General features: G+C 42.8%; 1 long non-coding RNA gene across 1 annotated transcript; it reads right to left on the bottom strand.

Annotated features, from left to right (window-relative positions):
* Window positions 1-775: 775 nt before the first annotated feature.
* On the bottom strand, window positions 776-19289 carry LOC137307281 (uncharacterized). The gene is made up of 3 exons (XR_010959095.1): window positions 19157-19289; window positions 2923-3044; window positions 776-1781 (listed from the first exon to the last, which is right to left on the bottom strand). It is a non-coding gene; the product is annotated as an uncharacterized lncRNA (long non-coding RNA).
* Window positions 19290-20698: the final 1409 nt, after the last annotated feature.

The raw sequence follows: 20698 nt of genomic DNA, 5'->3' as shown, positions 1-20698 counted from the left end.
AGTCAATTGTCTTTATAATTGATTTTTAAGAGGGGCACTGAAAGCACAGTGACACCAGGATTTCTAAAATTCCAATTCTAGTCTTGCCTCTCATTCTCACTTTGGTTTCTTCTAGAAGGAAATTTGCCAGTGTTTGGTCTGGTTAGTTGAAGGAAAGGGGAAAAACTGAGATGGGATCCCTTCACACATTGCTCAAGTACTTTACCTGGCGTACAGGAGGAAGAGCAGTACTGGCTGTACCAGTAGAGAGGTCCTTGAGATGGACCATCCCATATTTCTGCCAGATTTTGGGAAGACAAAAATTGGGGAGGGGAAATTAGCTTGAATAGGAGAAAGAAGCTTGAATAAAATGGGATTTACATCTTCAGTTACAAAACATAGAACATGTGATGTGTTTTGTGCACTCAATATTTTTAATACCTAATGAAGGTTGAAATGATTGTGGCTATGTTATCATACAAGTGCTTAATGCACTCACAGCAAATTGCTTTCTCCACTATTTTAATGCACACAATAACCTGTACAGGTTAACACCTCCATTAAAATAGTGGTGAGAAAAACTGTACAAAGCCTTTGATTTGCATAATATTGTGTATTTCAATAATTAATGCAATGCAACCTAATATTATTGCAATATATGCCTGAACAGAGATCTTGACATTCAACCCATTCATGGGAGCCATGGCCTCCACTTCAATCATAAGAACTGTATAAATCTGTGTAATGTGCCAAATATGACAGTATACTGTGGAAGTAGGCAGTGACAATTTATTTGTCTAACCAGTTGATTTACATTGTGAGTACTTCCAGCAGAATTTGTCAAATATATGCTTTATAATGCTCAGCATGTGGGCATTTGAGTCTTATAGCAGGCACCAGGACTCAGAGCACGACCATGTCTTAAGAGCAGAGTTTAGGTTTCAGAGCAAGGGCTATGTCTGAAAGTGCAGATCGTGCCCGAGGGAGCAGGGGTTGAGTCTGACAGCGGGGGCCATTTCTGACAGCAGGGCGAGGGAGGAATCGAGCCAAATAATAGCAGGAACGTCACTTGCTAAATCCACCATACTGCTTCTGGTAGGGTCCTGCTGATACTTAGAAAGCTTGATCGCTTGTTCGAAAACTAATGCCAGGTCCGAGTAGAAACCACCATGTTTGTTTTCACTTTCCCTTGAATGCTGAATGTATTTCTCTCCATTGTAATGCAGCAGGCCCTTCCACATATTAACAAGCCATTAGCGAGTTTTTTTTTAGGACTTCTTTTGTAGTTTGCCTTTTGGCCCAATAGGTTGTTCCTAATACACGTCATAGACCATGATCATGCCATGTTTTTTTTTATTCGTTCATGGGATATGGGCGTCGCTGGCGAGGCCGGCATTTATTGCCCATCCCTAATTGCCCTTGAGAAGGTGGTGGTGAGCTGCCTTCTTAAACCGTTGCAGTCCGTGTGGTGACAGTTCTCCCACAGTGCTGTTAGGAAGGGAGTTCCAGGATTTTGACCCAGCGACGATGAAGGAATGGCGATATATTTCCAAGTCGGGATGGTGTGTGAGTTGGAGGGGAACGTGCAGGTGGTGTTGTTCCCATGTGCCTGCTGCTCTTGTCCTTCTAGGTGGTAGAGGTTGGAGTACAGCTTGTTGATTGAACGAAGGTACGTGTGAGTAGTCGAATTTAAACTCAAGCTGGGTCAGCAAACTGATAGTTGGCCAGTAAAGTGGAAGCACGTGTTTTATTCTATTAATTGAGAATCCCAGTGCAAAAGGCCAAGTCCCACAGTGTAGAAACTATCAGAAAAGAAAAGGAGAACATGAGGAAAATGAGGAAGTAATGATTAGTGTCACCAAGCTCGTGTTTTAAAACCCTGAATATTGGAGGAGGAGACATTGAGGGAACTGAGGAGTTCCACAGTTTTGAGGTCCTGGGAAAGAATGAGATAAAGTAAGAAACAGTCTTGATCTTAACACAGTGAGGGTGCTGAGAGTAGAGAAATGTTATGGTACAGCATACGATAGTACGGTATACTTACAACTCAGAAGCAACGATAAAATGGAGACGAGAAAGGCTGGGAAGGGGAGTGAGAAGTTAGAGGGGAGAGAGGGATCACACGTAAGGGAACAAGCTTTTTCATTGCATTCTGTGCATTCTCTATGAGAGGTATTAGAGGAGCTTTGCCAGATAAGGGAGCAGGATTCAAGTCTTAAATGGACTTGTGTTTTATAAGGAGTTAAGAGTTGTTGAAGGGAAAATAAATGTTTGGCATGCCACAGAAAACTAAGGTTCCTGGAGGCAGTGTTAGTGATGGAGGAGATGTGTGAGTTCCTTCAGCTAACAGAGGTTTTCATTCCATCAGCTCTGGCAGGGTTTGAATCCAGTTCCAGGTGGAATTTGAATCTAGGTTCTAGAGGTAAAAGGGCAATGGTCTTCTGGCCAGTTTTCTCCCCATCCTTCCTCTCTTGAAGGTGTTGACTCCGTGGCTGGCTGCTGTCCCATTGGTGCTGGTTGCCAAAGATACCCCAAGCAGCCAATATTAATGAGTGAGCGTGGTGGGTTATTAAGTCATCGGTCTCACCCAGGGCTGTAATACTGGTGCTATAATTGGACTCGGTGGATTGGACTAGACAAGGGATTATTGTTCAGCGACTCCTGCTGGAAAATGGGCTCGAGGGGATGTGAAAGTGTTTGGCTGGGATTCCCAGTTGGTTGAAGCTGCTGCCAACAATCACTATGTAAACTCACACATGAAGAATGAACAGAAGGCGTGAGGTACCAGAGGGTAATCCGTGCCTGTGAACCCACACCCAAACACAAAGTCCCTGCATTCAGAAGTGGCAGGAGCAGATCGAGTTGGGGAGGGAGTGTGGTGGTTATGGGACTGTATCCCAGAGAGAAAAAGGAAAGGGAGAAAAATGACATCCAGCAACTCACCACAAACTGCCAATTGAAGCTGTCCACCTGCGAGGTTCAGTACCGTACCGCACGGTACCCCTGCCTCCTCCATCCTCCTGAGAATCCCTACGTGGTCAGTTTTCGGTAAAATATTAAAATGCCTACGTGGCAAAGAAGCAGAATGCAAAATGGTTAGAAAGGGTTAATTAGTTAGTAACTGAGATTGGTACAGGTGGCCTGGCCTCCTGCTGGGCCATATGTTTGCGTAGTCAGCAGGTTTGCATGGTCTTATCAATGATAGGTCTTTGATGTGAGTCAAGGACTGGTCTGAATGTCTCCATGTTTATGGCAGATCAATATAGGTAACGAGCTTAGCCAAAGTTGAAAGACATTCCAGGTTGGGAGATAAGGAACAGAAGGAACAGGGAAGAACATTCCAAGTTGGAAGGTGAGGAAGTATACCCTTTGATGTCTAACAGCAACATGGTCAGCACATGGACGATTTATGATTGGCCGGAAATAATGTAACCTCGCATGGCAACCTGTGCCCGGCTTATGATTGGTGTTGACCCTCGTTAAGTATGTTCCAACCCCTATTGATTGTATAAAAACGTGTGGATTTCTGTATGTTTTTGTTCTTGCTCTGCCAGCATAGAGGGACTCTATCAGGAGTCCAAATCCATGCTGCAGACTAAGAACCCTGCTATTAAAGTTGTGCTGAACTTTAAAATGTATTCGACTTCAGTTTTTACTGAACCAGACTGAGGGGAAAGAATCCGGATCGTCACTCCTACTGACAGAACACTGAGAAGCTTCAGCTTAAAGATCTTTGAAGCCAACTGCAATGGAATGTGTTTCACAAAATAAGAAACGACAACCATTGGATACCTTCATCACTGAAGATCAGGGGAAAAATGTTTGTGACCACTAAAGTTCAATTAGCATCTTCAGATGATTAGGATGAAATCAGAATTATTTCTGAGGTAAAATACAGAACTTGCATGGAATCATTTTAAATGTCGACAGTATATTCTATTTTGGGAAAGTAGGTGTCAACAGTGTTAGAGGTAGGGTAAAGCTACACTGACCCGACAATTTATCTTAGTCCGACTATATTAGTCACTATTCCAGGATCATCCTGGAATGTAAAGATAACTCCCGGCTTCTCTTCTCCATTACAAACCGTCTTTCTAAACCCCTCTCCCCTGCTTCTTCCACCCTCACTTCCAACAACAAGTGCAAGAAGCTCATGGACTACTTTATCACTAAGATTGAGACCATCTGTTCAGCTGCCTCTGCTGCTTCCCTCCCTTCCCCTAGCCCACCAAGTCAAACTTGCCCTACGGTTCCCCCCTGCCCTAACCCTGAACTTGTACCTCTGGTTTCTCTCCTATCTCCCCTCATGCTCTCTCCGAGCTAATCTTGTCCATGAGACCCACCTCCTGCTCCCTCGACCCTATTCCCATCAAACTGCTGACCACCCGACTTCCCTTCCTGGCCCCCATGTTAGCTGATATTATTAACGGTTTCTTCTCCTCAGGTACTGTCCCCCTCACCTTCAAGTCTGCCATCATCACCTCCCTTCCTCAAAAAACCCATTCTTGACCTCTCTGTCCTTGTAAACTACCACCCCATCTCCAACTTCCCTTTCCTCTCCAAAGTCCTTGAATCTGCTGTTGCCTCCCAAATCCATGCCTATCTTTCCCACAACTCCATGTTTGAATCCCTCCAATCAGGTTTCTGCCCCTGCCACAGTACTGAAACGGCCCTTCTCAAAGTCACAAGTGACATCCTATGTGACTGTGACTGTGGTAAACTATTCCTTCTCATCCTTCTCGACCTCTCTGCAGACTTTGACATAGTTGACCACACCATCCTCCTCCAACACCTTTCCTCCGTCATCCAGCTGGGTGGGACTGCGCCCGCCTGGTTCCATTCTTATCTATCCAGAATCACCTGCAATGGCTTCTCTTCCCACTCCCGCACCGTTTACCTCTGGAGTCTCCCAAGGATCTATCCTTGGCCCCCTCCTATTTCTCATTTACAGGCTGCCCTCTGCATCATCATCCGAAAACATAATGTCAAGTTCCACCTGTATGCTGATGACATCCAGCTCTACCTCACCACCACCTCCCTCAACCTCTCCTGTCTCTGATTTGTCACACTGCTTGACCAATGAGCAAAACTTTCCTCCAACTAAATATTGGGAAGACTGAAGCCATTGTCTTTGGCCCCCACCACAAATTCCATTCCCTGGCCACTGACTCCATCTCTCTCCCTGGCCACTGTCTGAGGCTGAACCAGACCATTCGCAACCTTGGTGTCCTATTTGATCCTGAGATGAGCTTCTGATCACATATCTGCTCCATCACCAAGACCGCCTACTTCCACCTGTGTAACATAGCCCATCTCTGCCCCTGCCTCAGTTCATCTGAGCTGAAACCCTCATCCATGCCTTTGTTACCTCTAGACTTGACTATTCCAATGCTCTCCTGGCCAGGCTCCCATCTTCCACCCTCCATAAACTTGAGCTCATCCAACACTCTGCTGCCCATATCCTAATTCGCACCAAGTCCTGTTCACCCATCACCCCTGACCTACATTGTCCAGGAGCTCCTCGATTTTAGAATTCTCATCCTTGTGTTCAAATCCCTCCATGGCCTCACCCCTCCGAGATTTCTGTGCTCCTCCAATTCTTGCTCTTGCATGTCCCCAATTTTAATCACTCCACCACTGGTGGTGGTGCCTTCAGCTGCCTCGGCCCTAAACTCTGGAATTCCCTCCCTAAACCTCTCTGCCTTTCTACCTCTCTGCCTTTCTATCTCCTTTAAGATGCTCCTTAAAACCTATCTCTTTGATCAAGCTTTTGGTCACCTGTCCTAATATCTCCTTATGTGGCTCGGTGTCAAATTTTGTTTGAAAATCGCTCCTGTGAAGCGCCTTGGGACATTTTACTATGTTAAAGATGCTTTATAAATGCAAGTTGTTGATGTTGTATTTGATGTACTAAATATATCATATTTAGAATTGTACCTGCTTCAGAGTTGTTAATTTTGTTGCTGATCTCAGCACTCACCATTCCGTGCTGGGGATGAGATTGTGAAAATCTGAAAGCAACATTCAAATGCTTGTAATCCAACATGGTAGTTATCAAATGATGCTATTAGGAACACCCTTTATCCACAGAAGGAATGCAAATAATTGCATAAATTATGCAGTTTATTTACAACAAAGATCAGCATTCCTCACAGGTTCCTCACATCTACATTTCTGCAATACTTTACTCACAATGAAATGAGGGTAAGAAGGAAGTAAAAAAGAGAAAACAATTAGGAAATAACTCTCATTCCTTGGATTCAATTCCCTGAATTCCATTCCACAAGATTCCTCTCCATAGGGTTGCCTACGTATTCCTGGAGGTTTCAGCACATGAACTCTCACCTCCAACTGCCCCACCCAATCAAACAGATGTTTTCCCATTGCCAGTATTTTTATAACTAATAAACAAAAGTGTTCAAAGAAAATAAAGAAACACAGAATTTTTTTTAATGCCCCTATGATTTTTCTCCTGGGTTGCTTGCAACAGATTAATCTTGAATTCTTGGAGACTCCAGGACAATCCTGGAAAGTTAGCAACTCTACTGTCTATTCTCTGCCCTATACAGTCATTTTCCATTTTTTATCTCTCTGTCCCTCTACTTCCTGTTCCCAAACACCCTCTTCTCCCTTACCACCCTTTTCCTTTGCAACTCTTCCAGTCTCTGCTGATCTGATTGCAACATGAAGTTACCCCATTCTTCCTTAGCACTGTATGAATAAAAATCCAGCCAAGGCAAAAGACAGAAAGGGATATGTGAAAGAATTAGAGGTACAGTTGGAGGGCTGAGCACCAAATCCAGAAACTGACATGTGATCTGGGCCAGGTTCAAGCCCAGGTCCCAGAGTACAGTGTACTAACCTACTGCACCACCCAGTTCCCTTAGCTATTTTTAAACAGCCTATTTGTAATTATCACTCTTAGTCATATGTATGTCAGAGATATGGTGCTTCCTCCCAGTTAATTCTGCATGTTCTGCATTTTACTTGCTTATCAAAGAATTTTTCAGTGTTACCACCCTGTTTCACTAAAACTTCCTTTCTAAAAAAATAGTTCCTTTTTCTTCCCTCGAAGACCATTCCATGATATGGTTTTAAAGTTCCTGACAGTCCTCCAGTACTTTACCCAAATGGTGCTCTTTACTTCTGACTGTAGGCAGTGAGAGTCAGCAAGCTATTCACTCATGGGAGGCCATCATAGACAAGCCCATGAATCGGGCCGGAATCTGCTGAAAAATAACAGCATGCAAACGACGTACACCGTTAGTAATGTGCAAATCGGCCAGCAACTTATGGCGAGGAAGAGATACCCCATTAGAGTCACAAAAATGGCATTTTGCACTTAACCGCCCTATCAGTTTCATGAAGTCGCTGCACTTCCACATTAATTGCCCATTAAACTCACCACAGAAAGTTAAGTCTAGTAATTAACAAAGTACCCTTTTAACGACATGATAATTATTAATAAAAACAGAAAATGCTGGAAATACTCAGCAAGTCAGGCCAAATAATTGTTAATGACTGCTAATCAAACTCCACTGGTCAGAAAGTGACCACTTATAAATGGTTACATCAGCTGTATTTCTTTTATTTATGTTTATCTCAGCACTCAAAAACAACTAGGAAAAAATTATCAATATAATAGAAATTTTGGAAAGACTTTATCGTTACTCAAATTTAGAGGGGAATCCTGAATAACAGTTTTGAATTTAAACATGTTTGTTTAAGTCCTATTGCAGATATAAATTGGGTAAAGAAGGAAAGAAGGAAAAGAGTTTAATCTTTTCTTACATTTTATATATTTCTTGGCCACCTCTGTAGAAACCCATACCATAAACAAATGAACACTAAAGATAAAGCATAGATTTATTTACTTATGTAACTGTAGTATGTCAAGGGGGAAATGTATTTATTCAGGGAAAAAATATATTTATTTACCAACCTATCTAAGGAAAACAATGCTGGGAGATTTTCCAGGGTTTAGCAAATGGCACCTGAAAAACTGCCGCTATGCATAAGAAAAACAGGTGCTAATCCTTCTTTTGGATGAGACGTTAAACCGAGGCCCTGTCTGCCCTGTCAGGTGGTTGTAAAAGATCCCATGGCACTATTTCCAAAAAGAGCAGGGGAGTTCTCCCCGGAGTCCTGGCCAATATTTATCCCTCACCCAACATCACTAAAAACAGATTATCTGGTCATTATCACATTGCTGTTTGTGGGACCTTGCCATTCGCAAATTGGCTGCCGCGTTTCGTACATTACAACAGTGACTATACTTCAAAAGTATTTCATTGGCTGTAGAGCGTTTTGGGAAGTCCTGAGGTTGCGAAAGGCGCTTGTGTGGAAACGGATGTCAAAGGCCTGTGCTCTAAGGCTGGGTGCGGTTCGCAAACTGTTTCCAAAATAAACCCCAAATTGCTGTTATATCTTCCAGAGTTAACAATTAAATGCCTCTCACACTGTCACCCCCATTACCCACCCTTTTTACAACGGCGCAAACTTTGACTCACCGCAAACAATGCCGTGAAAGATCTGCCAGTATGTTCCTTATCAAAATGTACCCTTTTAATCCATTTTTTAAAAAGGGGCACTTGTCCCAGTCAATCCATCATATACCCACGGGCAATGATTTTCCTTGGGGGGGTTATCCCGATTTCCTGTTATACCAAATGCAGGAGATTGGTGAAACCCCTGTAGAAATGGTGTCAACAGCCATTTCCAGCTAATCACGCCAATCTTCAGCTGAAGTTATGGCAAGAAATTGGGACAACCCCTGCGGAAATTCTGGACCACAGTTCCTGAGGTTTGGGGAGCTCCTGAGCACCGAGGCATGATTTTTTTTTGGCACCCAACCTAATACTGTTGTCACCTCACACTGTTCACTTATTGACTGGACCATCTACCGACCTCTGGACCTTTCTAAAGTTGCTCATATACTGATGAGGGTAGATTTTTCAAGTCCTTACAAGCGGTGAGGTTCCCCACCTGCCACAAATGTGCATCAGAAAATCATGGCTCTCTGCCCACAATTTTCCGTGCATTGATGTCAATGGATGGAAAAGTCACAGGCAATGGGTTCACAATTTTCCGTTGCACACTCGCAATGTGTGAGGTATCTCATGAGAGACGGATAATCTACTCTATAGACTCGATTACATAAAATTTACAGCACAAAGACAGGCCATTTGGCCCAACTGGTCCATGACCAGCATTAATTTTTAAATATTCTATTAAAAATATTTCTATTTTTTAAAAAATGACTGCTAAATTCTAACAATATTATTAAGGAATTGCAGGAAGTTTGCGATTCCAATGTAGGATCTTTTTATCAGGGAGGCTATTTTACAGCCTTAGAGTGAGGTCTTCCTTAAAGCACTGAAATCTTAGGCTTACCCAATGATTTAGTAGGTAAATATGCCATGCGGTGTAATACTGAGCCATACAAATCCTGGCACCTGCTGTGTTAGCTAGTCTCAGCCTGGGAAGCAGGGAGGGTACCATAACAGGCCTCAGTCTCTCTGGTTTTGAGAGGGGAAAAATCAGCCAGAGTTCCTGATCCTTATCCGCTAGCCCCTCGTGGAATGTGCATGTGTGTGGATGCTGACTGATGACGGGACTGGCTTGGCTGTAATTCCCCACACAGTAAAATAGTCTGCTACTGCTGGCTGTTTGGCCTCACACACAAAGAATAGCCACTGCAGCAAAGTACTAGTGGGCTGCCACTGCTTATAGAACTGCATCACATTCAGGAGAGAAGAGTAGGTGAAATCATTAAAATGCTGTTTTCTCAACTACAAAGTATTTCACAGCAGAACAGACTAGGATCATAGGGTTATGTTTTATGAATTATCATTCCTGGCCTAGAATTTTGTGCTGTGGGAGTGTATATCGGGAATTCGGGAGCAGAGGTCAATGCATCTAGTACATTTTTCTGCCACTGATTTGTGAAGCACTGCACCAGAAACTCAAAACTGTAAAATCTACCCCATAGAGACAATCAAGTTATACAATTGGCCTTGTCTGTGGAAATTTCAGTTAATTTAACCCTGGCCAACATTTATCCTCAACCAACACGACCAAAACAGATTATCTGGTCATTTATCTCTTTGATAATTTTTTTTTTCAAATTTGTGGGATCTTGCAGTGAGCAAATTGGCTCTGCATTTCATAAGAACGTAAGAAATAGGAGCCAGAGTAGGCTATACAGCCCCTCGAGCCTGCTCCGCCATTCATTAAGATCATGGCCGATCTTCTACCTCAAGTCCACTTACCTGCCCGATCCCCACATCCTTTGATTCCCTTAGTGTCCAAAAATTTATCGATCTCAGTCTTGAATATTATCAACAACTGAGCATCCGCAGCCCTCTGGGGTAGAGAATTCCAAAGTTTCACAACCCTCTGAGTGAATAAATTATTCCTCATCTCAATTCTAAATGGCTGATCCCTTATCCTGAGACTATGACCCCTAGTTTTAGACTCTCCAGGCAGGGGAAGCAGCCTCTCAGCATCTACCCTGTCAAGTCCTCTAAGAATTTTATACATTTCAATGAGATCACCTCTCATTCTTCTAAACTCCAGAGAATATAGACCCATTCTACTCAATGTCTCCTCATAGGACAACCCTCTCATCCCAGGAATCAATCGAGTGAATCTTCGTTGCACCCCCTCTAAGGCAAGTATTTCCTTCCTCAGGTAAGGAGACCAAAACTGTACACAATACTCCAGATGTGGTCTCACCAAAGCCCTGTATAATTGCAACAAGATTTCCTTACATTAAAACAGTGACTACATTACAAAAGCATGTCATTGGTTGTGAAATGCTTTGGAATGTCTTGAGGATGTGAAAGGTTCTATTTAAATGTAAGTTCCTTGTTTCTCAGGAGAGAAGCTTAGCATGATAGGTCTGCAGAGTAGGACAACCTTCCAGTAGTGGACATGACACTTTCTTTAGTTTAATTATTCATTGCTGCAGCATCTATTTTATTAATCAGTTCTTTGGATATGGGCAACATGAGCAAGGCAACATTTATTGCCCATCCTTAGTTGACCTGAGGGCATTAGCATAGTGTGGGACTGGAGTTACATGTAGATCACACCAGGTAGGGGCAGCAGGTCCCTCCTTGAAGGACAATAGTGAAACGGTCTGGTTTTTATGTCATTCCGACAACTTTCATGGTTATTTTTCAGGTGCCAGCCCACAAATTACCAGATTTATTTCACAACTCGCCATGGTGGGGTATGAACTCAAGACCTTTCGGTTGTTAGTCCAGTACTATAACCACTTGGCTGCCCGTATCCCTAAATTGAACCCTCCATTGATGGGTGCTTACTTTAATTGGAGAAAAGAAGATTGCTAGGGGATGCGATCTTTAAAATGCGGAGAGGCACGGATAATATTAGATGTAAGCACGCTATTTAACTTGGTCTGTGAGCACAAAAGTAGGGCACAAGTACAGATTTAGCAAACCTCAAACAATGTTAGACATTAGAAGGGATTTATATTCCCCAACAGAGTACAGAATCTATCGAATTTACTGCAGAAACTGGAGGTAAAACCAATTAACTCCTTCAAAAGCAAAAGCTGAATAAATATTTGACGGGGAATGGAATTGAAGATTATAGCATTTGGTCATCTGTCTCTATTATCTAAATGCAGACAGATGATCAGATACTCTGTGGAACTTGATGCTTCTTGTGCTTCTGGGACTGAGATAATGTCATAAAGTGGAAAGCAGGTTTTAGTAATGGCATAAAGAGCAATCTTACAAATTTGTACTCCTGGCACAGAACTTTATCCAAGTAACACATATTGGGAATTCAAGCACCTGTCCCCCCACAATTTTCTGTCCATTAATTTAATGGATGGAAATTTTTTGGGCAGCACACACCCAAATTCCCAATGTGTGATCCTAACAGGCCAAGCGCTGTACTGGAGTGGAAATTAATAAAATGACTCCTATGATTTAAATAGTGTTGACTCCTATGATTTAATTATTGTGGAGTTTTATTTGACTATCTTTTGAGGTCAGATAGAAATCTTGCATAACTCTCCCTAAGATAATTAAATAGTAAACAATTTTACAACACCAAGTTATAGTCCAGCAATTTTATTTTAAATTTATTTTAAATTTAAAATAAAATTGCTGGACTATAACTTGGTGTTGTAAAATTGTTTACAATTGTCAACCCCAGTCCATCACCAGCATTTCCACATCATAATTAAATAGGGCAGGTAGAACCCATGACAAATCAGAATGCACAGTCTGTGGAAGAAACAGACTTGATGGGCTTAAACATTTAAATGTTAATATACCTAATTTTAAAAGATAGCAAAGTAGCATCTACATCAATGGAACGAAAATTGGGCAGGTTCTACAAAGGGCAGGCGATCCGCTCTGCCAGGTTACCACCCAGCTGATGAAATTGAAACTTAATCCCATGGTCTTTCAGTCTGATGGGTTTTCATAGAGATAATCCTATGCCATTTTGGTGTATTGTCCAGTGGTATAAGGGTAAATTATTTGCTCTATACAGACTATCACATATAAGGTTAAATTTCAATTCACAGAAAGTGAATTTTGTGTCGAACAACAACAACTTGCGTTTGTATAGTGTCTTTAACATAGTAAAATGTCCCGAGGCACTTCACAGGAGCGTTATCAGACAAAATTTGACACCAAGCCACAGGTGACCAAACGCTTGGTCAAAGAGGTAGAGAGGCGGAGAGGGTTAGGGAGGTAATTCCAGTGCTTAGAGCCTAGGCAGCTAAAGATACTGCCGCCAACGGAAGGGCGAAGGAAATTGGGGATGCACAAGAACAGTGGTAAAGATTTTTGGAAAAGGGACTGAATTAAAACAATAATGTAAAAGAAAACTCTGTATGCATTATGAAGACTATCAAATCTCTGACCATGAATTGCAGGCAATAATTTGATTTCTGGATTAGATGTCACCAGATGTCATTCTATTGTGATTCATTGCCAGTCTGTATTATCTGAAGTAAGGTTCTGCATCCATAAACTGTATATTTAGCCCTGATAATTCAAAGTTATTTTTTGTGCTAAAATTTGGAATTATCCAGTAATTCAAATCAAGAAGCTAGTGGTTTAAGAAGAAGGCTCACCACCACCTTCTCAAGGCAACTAGGGGTGGATAATAAATGCCAGGCTTGCCAGCGACGCCCACATCCCGAGAATGAATAAAAAGAATATAACAAGGCTTTTCAGTGCAATTTGAATTTGCATTGTCTAGTCATTAAAATTAAACTACTTCAAATTATCAGGAATATATTGCAGCTATCCATATACAGAGCATTGGCCAACACAGCTGTTTCAACTGCATAATGGTTAATATTATGAGAAATAAAGTCTGCTGCATGAACATAATTTCATAATGCTGGTGGAGATCACCTTCCATATTGCAGACCTCTTATTTTTTTCCTCGACTGGCTTGCAACTGATTCATTTGAGAACAAAGTCAGCCATTTGCAAATGCGCCAGCTCCAAATGCAATTATAACTCAGCACGAGTCCTCTAAGGCAGTGTGAAACAGATAGTAGAATCTGGCTGGGAATCCTGGCACACTCCCATATGACCATGTGATGAGTTTGGTCTCTACCGGTATACAATCTGTGACTGCGGAGACATGAGACAAGTGCTTTTAACCTCTTCAAGAATAACAGCAGCTCTTCTCCACCAATGTTAAAAAATAAAACTTCTTTGCAAGAAAGCCATTTCGTAATACAGTACTTTCAAGGGTGTCATCATTTTACTTACCCCTGAATTGGCCCCGTGCTCAAATGCATAAATTTCTTGCAAAACAAAAATTGTTGCTGACAGTATTTCCTACAGTATTTGGCACCAGTTATTGGCAAGCATGTGATTTTGCAATGATGCTAAAATAATGATATACTGACTGTGTTATTTTCTGGTTATCAACTGCAGACAATCACTTGGCAAACTTGCAGTAATCATTTTAGAATCATTGTTCCTTCATTGAGGATACCATCATTCAGCAACAACACTGAGCATCTTGGCTGCTGTGACATCCACAGAAATAAAACTCCTCTCAATTCCACTGGACATAAAATAAAATCATTATGGTTATATTGGAGTGATTTCCCAGAGGTAATTTCATCCCAAGGGTCCGGATGAGCATTAGCTCGATCTTTTAATGAGATCACAGTATTGTATTAATTGTCCACTATTTTCTTCGTAATTCATCACCGTTTCCTGTGGACTACAAAAAGGTCCTCCAGCTTGGTGATGGTTTTTGATACATTTTTCAGCATTTACACACCAATTGGAATGTACTAGGAAAAATACAAAAGTAAATAGCTGTTAGATCCAAGATGTATATGTATAGAAAAATGTTTTTATTAGGGAAGCACAGGAAAAATGAATTCCATTTAGCTGACAAGTAACAATTTTTCAACATTTTGACAAATTCCAATTCCCTAGATTTGCCTCCCTTACTTATTTTTGCTTCCTTTCACATCTTGGTCTCCTTTTATTTTTGTGCCTTTTAGTTTCTTCGTCTCTTTGACTCTGTTGATATCCTCCTCTTTCACAATGTTAGAATCTAATCAGTTGCACAAAGGCACAGGTCTAAAACACAGAAAATGGCCAGCAAAATTCAAGTTTATCGGTAAATCTTAGTCATTTTATGAGTTTCCAGCCTTGCTGACTCCTACCTTGAAACTCAGAAATGAAAAACATAAGTACAGAACTGCAACATCTTGCATTTATATAATGCCTTTAACATATTAAAACGTCCCAAGCCACATAAGGAGATACTAGGACAGGTGACCAAAAGCTTGGTCAAAGAGGTAGGTTTTAAGGAGCATCTTAAAGGAAGAGAGGTAGAGAGGTGGATAGACTCAGGGAGGTAATTCCCTTAAGGTCTAGGCAGCTGAAGGCACAGCCGCCAATGGTGGGGCGATGATGAGGCCAGAATTGGAGGAGCGCAGAGATCTCGGAGGGTTGCAGGGCTGGAGGAGGTTACAGAGATAGGGAGGGGCGAGGCCATGGAGGGATTTGAAAACAAGGATGAGAATTTTAAAATCAATGTGTTGCCGGACCAAGAGCCAATGTAGGTCAGCGAGCACAGGGGTGATGAGTGATCGGGACTTGGTGCGAGGTGGATATGGGCAGCAGGGTATGATGCTTTCCTGCCTGTTCACAGAGAATTCCTGTGAAATATGGCAATCCTTATTAAAAATAAGAATGCTGACGGAGATCATGAGGGAGTTGTATCAAGCAGTGTGAGGCAAGGTGGTGATTGAACAGCTCACATTGAAATCTTACTGGAAACGGGGCGTCTGCCGCACCTTTGGTGTAGTTTCAAGGAAATTGCCAGCCATGGCGTGGTTCAGTGGGAGAGTTCACAAGACAAGCAGAGGAGACGGTGCCTCGTCCTGAGTGCTAAACTCTTCAGTCTTGAAATTCCGGGAGCACAGTTGCCTTGTCGGAAGTGTAGCGGGTGGGACACCCAGCCACCATCTTGCTGAGGCGTTGGCCCTGCCAGAAATCGCAGCGTCGTTCCATTTGAGGTGAGGCAGGTCTGCCACATCTTAGTCAGGGGAGGCGGGGTGGTGGTGGGGGGCAGGGGTGGTCGGAATCTCATGTGGTGGCATTGATCATTAGTCTTCGAGTCATGGGGGACTGTATCATGGGAACCTGCTTCAGAGAACTTCGATGTGCCATCTTTCATGGTCTGCACAATCTCAATGCCACCATGAGGTCTACCCTCATGCAGATCATTGGCCAGGCAGATCCAGGACCCAGCGCAAGTGGTGTGGCAAGAGTACACCTTTATGATGCTGTCCTCACTCCTGGTTATGACTCATGAAATTTTCAATCAGCCCCCTAGATACCTGCACATGTAAGTGATTGCTGAGACCTCTCTATACAGTCCCCTTCCTCATCTAGGATCTCCACTGAAAGACCCATCATCAGGGCAAAGTTATGCAGGACACAGCACTCAACAACTATTTTATAGACTCAGGCTGGTTTGTACTGCATTACTCTCCCCCCACCCTCCCTCCCAGCCCTGCCAATTTTTTTTAAGGGAATGGAAGCATGTCTTCAGAATGCCTATGATGCTCCCCACAAGTCCTGGCAAAAGCCTCGTTATTCCTTTTCTCCACATCAGCAGAGTGGGTAGAGGCTGGAATAGTGAGCTAGGACAGCAAGGGATAGCTCTTGTCACAGTAGAGCCAGCCAGACCCGTCAACTTCTCCCTAAAATGGAGAGGGAAGGTAAGGATGAAGGCATTGCGATAGCTTCCTGAAAACTGGGCATGGAAGGTCTAATGCTGCTGGTCACGTACCAACTATACATCGAGGAAATGGAATCCTTTGTGATTTAGAAAATCTTGCAACATGGGTACCATCTATAGCCCCTTGCACCCTGTGCAATGCTGCTCCACGATTAAAGTTTATAGCCCCCTGATGTTTTTCCTGGGCTGACATTCCAAAGCATATAAATTAAGGGGCCCTGCTGAAAAGCACATACACATGATTTTTACAGCAATGGGCTGCAAATTGAGTGACATTGCAGAAATCAGCACCTGTAGCCTGAAAGGGCCGTATTGCACAGAAATTGCGGGCTGTGGTGTCTTTCACCTGGACAGAGAGAGTAGTGGCTGTTTAGGAAGGTACTTGGAGGTCTGGTTGCATTAGGACACAAATGGGTTGAATTTCGGGCGCGCCAATTTTTGGGCACGCGGTGGGTGCAGGATAAGGTGAGGCAAGAGGCATTCCCGATATTGGGCCTCGGACCTCATTTCAATGGATCCGGCGTGGTGCGAACAGCCAGCTGGCAAAGAGTAAACCAAGATCGGGCCGCTGCTAGCATAGCAGTAGCCCTCAGGTAAGTGAGGGCCCAGGGTCGGGAGATTGGCGACGATCGTGGTGGGGAGCGGCACTCCTGGTCCTCCTGGCTCCACATTCGGGTAAGTATATTTCAAAAACTTGCCTTGTTCGTAACAGGCGGTCCGAAGGTTTGGTTTTCCTAAGTGCAGCTGGTGCTAGCTGCCTCAGGGCAAACCAATCTTGCAGTGGAAGCCTCAAACAGGCGTTAGACCCCTCTTATACTATTTTCCTTCACCAAAATGGTGGGCGGCGCACTTCCGGCCGGAAATGTGCTTTCTGCCCGCCTTATTGGTGCTTAATAGGCCGGTTACCACTACGCGGCCGAATTTATAGGCCAGAGTTCCTGCAGTGCCTCTTTACTGAACCGTAGCCTCCTTAGGCAGATCTCTCTGATATATTCTCAAAGCAGTGGGGTGCTTTGTAAACTCTGGTGGAAGGGTACCTCCACTTGGTCTTCTTCTTTGGCGCAACCTTTTGCTGTGTGCCTCTCTCATTTCCTCTTCATTCTTGCACCTCTTAATATAATTGACACATGCCGGGGTCCGCATTGAAGGATTAACAAAGGAATGAAATGACGGCAAGTTTATTGAGCAATAAATTCCAATTGTTTATCAAACTACAGAATGCCAACTGGGGAGTCAATCCCAGACTGCATTAAATAATTGCAAATATTTGTGTCAAAGAATTGCAGCCTCCATTGATACAAAAATGGAGATTGATTTTTGGGAACATGGCTCAGCATGACTAAATGCAAATTTCAGACTAGACCTCAAAATCAAACAAAACTAAATATATCTACATATTTTTTAACTTCGAAACATTTTATTTTTCCCCTCTGCCAAGGCCACTCCTGATCCAGATGGCAGAAGGTCTGAGAAAGCAATTCTAACCTGCCAATTTTTCCCTCTCGCGCCATGTGGGAATGTGCTTGAGTTCTGCTATACATCTGTCTCTGACGGCACAACTGATACTGTGAGCTCACCATGTGGAGAACTCGTTGGCAAGTGTTGTACCAAAGTCTACATCGTGGAGTGTTGGAGGCTAGGATTGCATTTGCACTCCAACATGATGTAGTTAGGATGTGGATTTGTGACCAGTATGTCCCTGCACTGGCCTGTACTACCCAGGGAAGGTACTGGACAGAGGCTAGGCACATCCCCAAAGGGTGAGGAGAAACTATCAGGGCAATTACCTTTGCCAAGTCTTGTACATCTTCTATCTGGATAAAGTACGGCACTGGCTGAGGCCTGGGAGCAAATTGCCTGTCCAGAGCAGTCTTCATAGAGAGAGACTCTAGACGAATTCTGCATACAGTCATTTTAGCTCAGGGATCAATATATGTCCATATGTGAACATCAGTAAGGTATATATAATGCAGAAACTGAAGGGGTTATATACAAGACAGCTGGACCAGTCAACATACACCCTTGAACTTCATGAAACATGTTAAGGATTTGATCAATATTTTTGGAGTTTAGAAGCACTGCCCGTTGATTGACATTCACAAGGGAAAGGGGTGAATTCAGGAAACATAGGCCATTAAGCTTAGTAAAGGTAGTGGAGGAAATGTTCAATAGTAACGTAGGGGATGCTAGCAGTGTTTGTCTACAAAGCACAAAGACCACAAGGGATAATCAGCATTGATTTAGAAACAACAATGTAATCTATTTGGATTTTGAGAAGGCATTTAATGAAGTTCCACATATAAAGCTCACAAAAGATTTATGGTCATGGATATAGTGGTAAATTAGCTAATTAGATGGAAAGCTTGGCAAAAGTAAGCAGACGGTAAAAATAGCTGAGAAAAGACAGCTGTAACTGATGGATTTCTACAGGAATCTTTTCCGAGGCGCTTACTGTACATATTATTAATAAATGATGGGGAGGATAGTAATTGTTCCATTATTACAAAATCCTGGAATTCACTACCTAACACCATTGTGGAATCACCATTCACAAGAATTCAAGTCGTTCAAGAAGGCCCACCACCACCTTCTCAAAACAAGTAGGGATAGGCAATAAATGCAGCCTTGCCAGCATTAGCCACATCCTGAAAACAAATTTAAAAACACATGGAGGTAGAAATTTGCCTGGGCCTGTTTTTGGGCCCAGACTCAGCACTGCTCCCACAGTGAGTGCCCCAACTGAGAGGACCAAGGCAGGCCCAAAATTGGACCTGGGGCATTAATAACGTTTCATGTGCAAGCTGCCAGTGCCTATCACATCTCCACAGGCAGCTGAAGATACTCCTCCTGGCTGCACAGGAAGTTTTTTTTTTAAAGATTTAAATTGAAGAAAACTTACCTTCCGTTGGTGGTCACATGGACGGCTGGCCCATGCCTGCTCCGCTCAGGGTGGCTGAATTTGGCACAAGGATCCTTCAACAGGGGTCAGGCCCCCTATGAACATATGCAAGGAGCCTAACGCCTGTTTTAGGCGGCCGTCCAGGACACCTAAAAAAATGGACCCGACGAATGCCCATGTAGCTTGGGCGGGGGCCAGCCCACTGCTAAATTTGGCAGCGTGTGCCCGTTTTACACCCGAAAAATGGGCACAACGCCATGACCTGTCGGAGGAATGGACTTGATAGAATATTTTTAACTCCCACTGGTGCTTCAATTTCATGAGAAGAGAATTCTACTTTATCATTTCATGCTTTTTTATAGTTATTGTCATCAGCATATATTCAAATATGTTGCAAAGAACTGTTACGGTTAAGGGCTTTTTAAAAAAAATCTAAATTAGCTGAGTAATTTAATAAATAGATGATATTTGAACAATTACAAGAGTGGTACAGTATTTATGATACAGATTGGTTGACCTCTATGATTAGTAATAAATATTGCATTACTGTCATTACCATAGAGAATTCCATTTCTAAAAAGAAAGTTTTAATAATGTTTTAAAATATATGATGGATTATTTAGTATTTTTAATGTGATTCCAATGGGGTTTCTTTTGGATGCTTTTATATGTTGGTGGATGATTTGTGTTGTGTGTGATCCACAGTGGTTATTGCTTACGGCAGCAGGTGACTCAATGTCCAACAAAGAGTCTTAAAACGGCTTTTTCCTATTGACAATGGTGTGACTCGCATGAACCATCCAGGTGTTACATATGTTTAGATAAGAGCTCCAATTATACAAGGCTCTTCTTGCAACCCAGAGCCTCATTGGTGGTGGTGCACAGGTCATAAAATTAGGAATGCTGCAGCTAATTCTGTACATTATGATTTTGGGGGTAGAAAGGAGACAGCACTACAGGCAAGATCAATCCTCAGTTAAATAGCAAAATAATTTGAATGATGTCCAAAACGAGGGGTCATAGGTATAAAATAGTCACTAATAAATCCAATAAGGAATTCAGGAGAATCATCTTTACCCAGAGAGTGGTTAGAATGTGGAACTCGCTACCACATGGAGTAGCTGAGGTGACTAGCATAGATGCATTTAAGGGGAAGCTAAATAAGTGCATGAGGGTGAAAGGAATAGTAGGTTATGCTGATAGGGTTAGATGAAGTAGTGTGGAAGGAGGTTCATGTGGAGCATAAACACCGGCGTTGACCATTTGAACCGAATGGCTGGTTTTTGTGCTGTAAATTCTATGCTGAATTTCATGACTTAGGGTGAGGCCCCATCCCAGCATGCACTTTGCCCATATCGAAGGGTGAGGGGCAGAAACAGTGGATGCCAGGCAAGATGCGCTGAAGAGAAGGCACAGCTAAAGAGGCTACAAAGATGTTTTTAGAATTGGAGTGGGTCAGAGGTGAGCAAGGCCACGTAGGACTTCAGCTCGCTGCTGACCCATCCTCCTGGGATCATTAGTTATGCAAGGTGGGTACCTGGT

Source organism: Heptranchias perlo, chromosome 3 (genome assembly GCF_035084215.1).
Source record: "Heptranchias perlo isolate sHepPer1 chromosome 3, sHepPer1.hap1, whole genome shotgun sequence".
NCBI classification, from domain to species: Eukaryota; Metazoa; Chordata; class Chondrichthyes; order Hexanchiformes; family Hexanchidae; genus Heptranchias; species Heptranchias perlo.
This window is presented reverse-complemented; position numbering and strand designations above follow the sequence as displayed.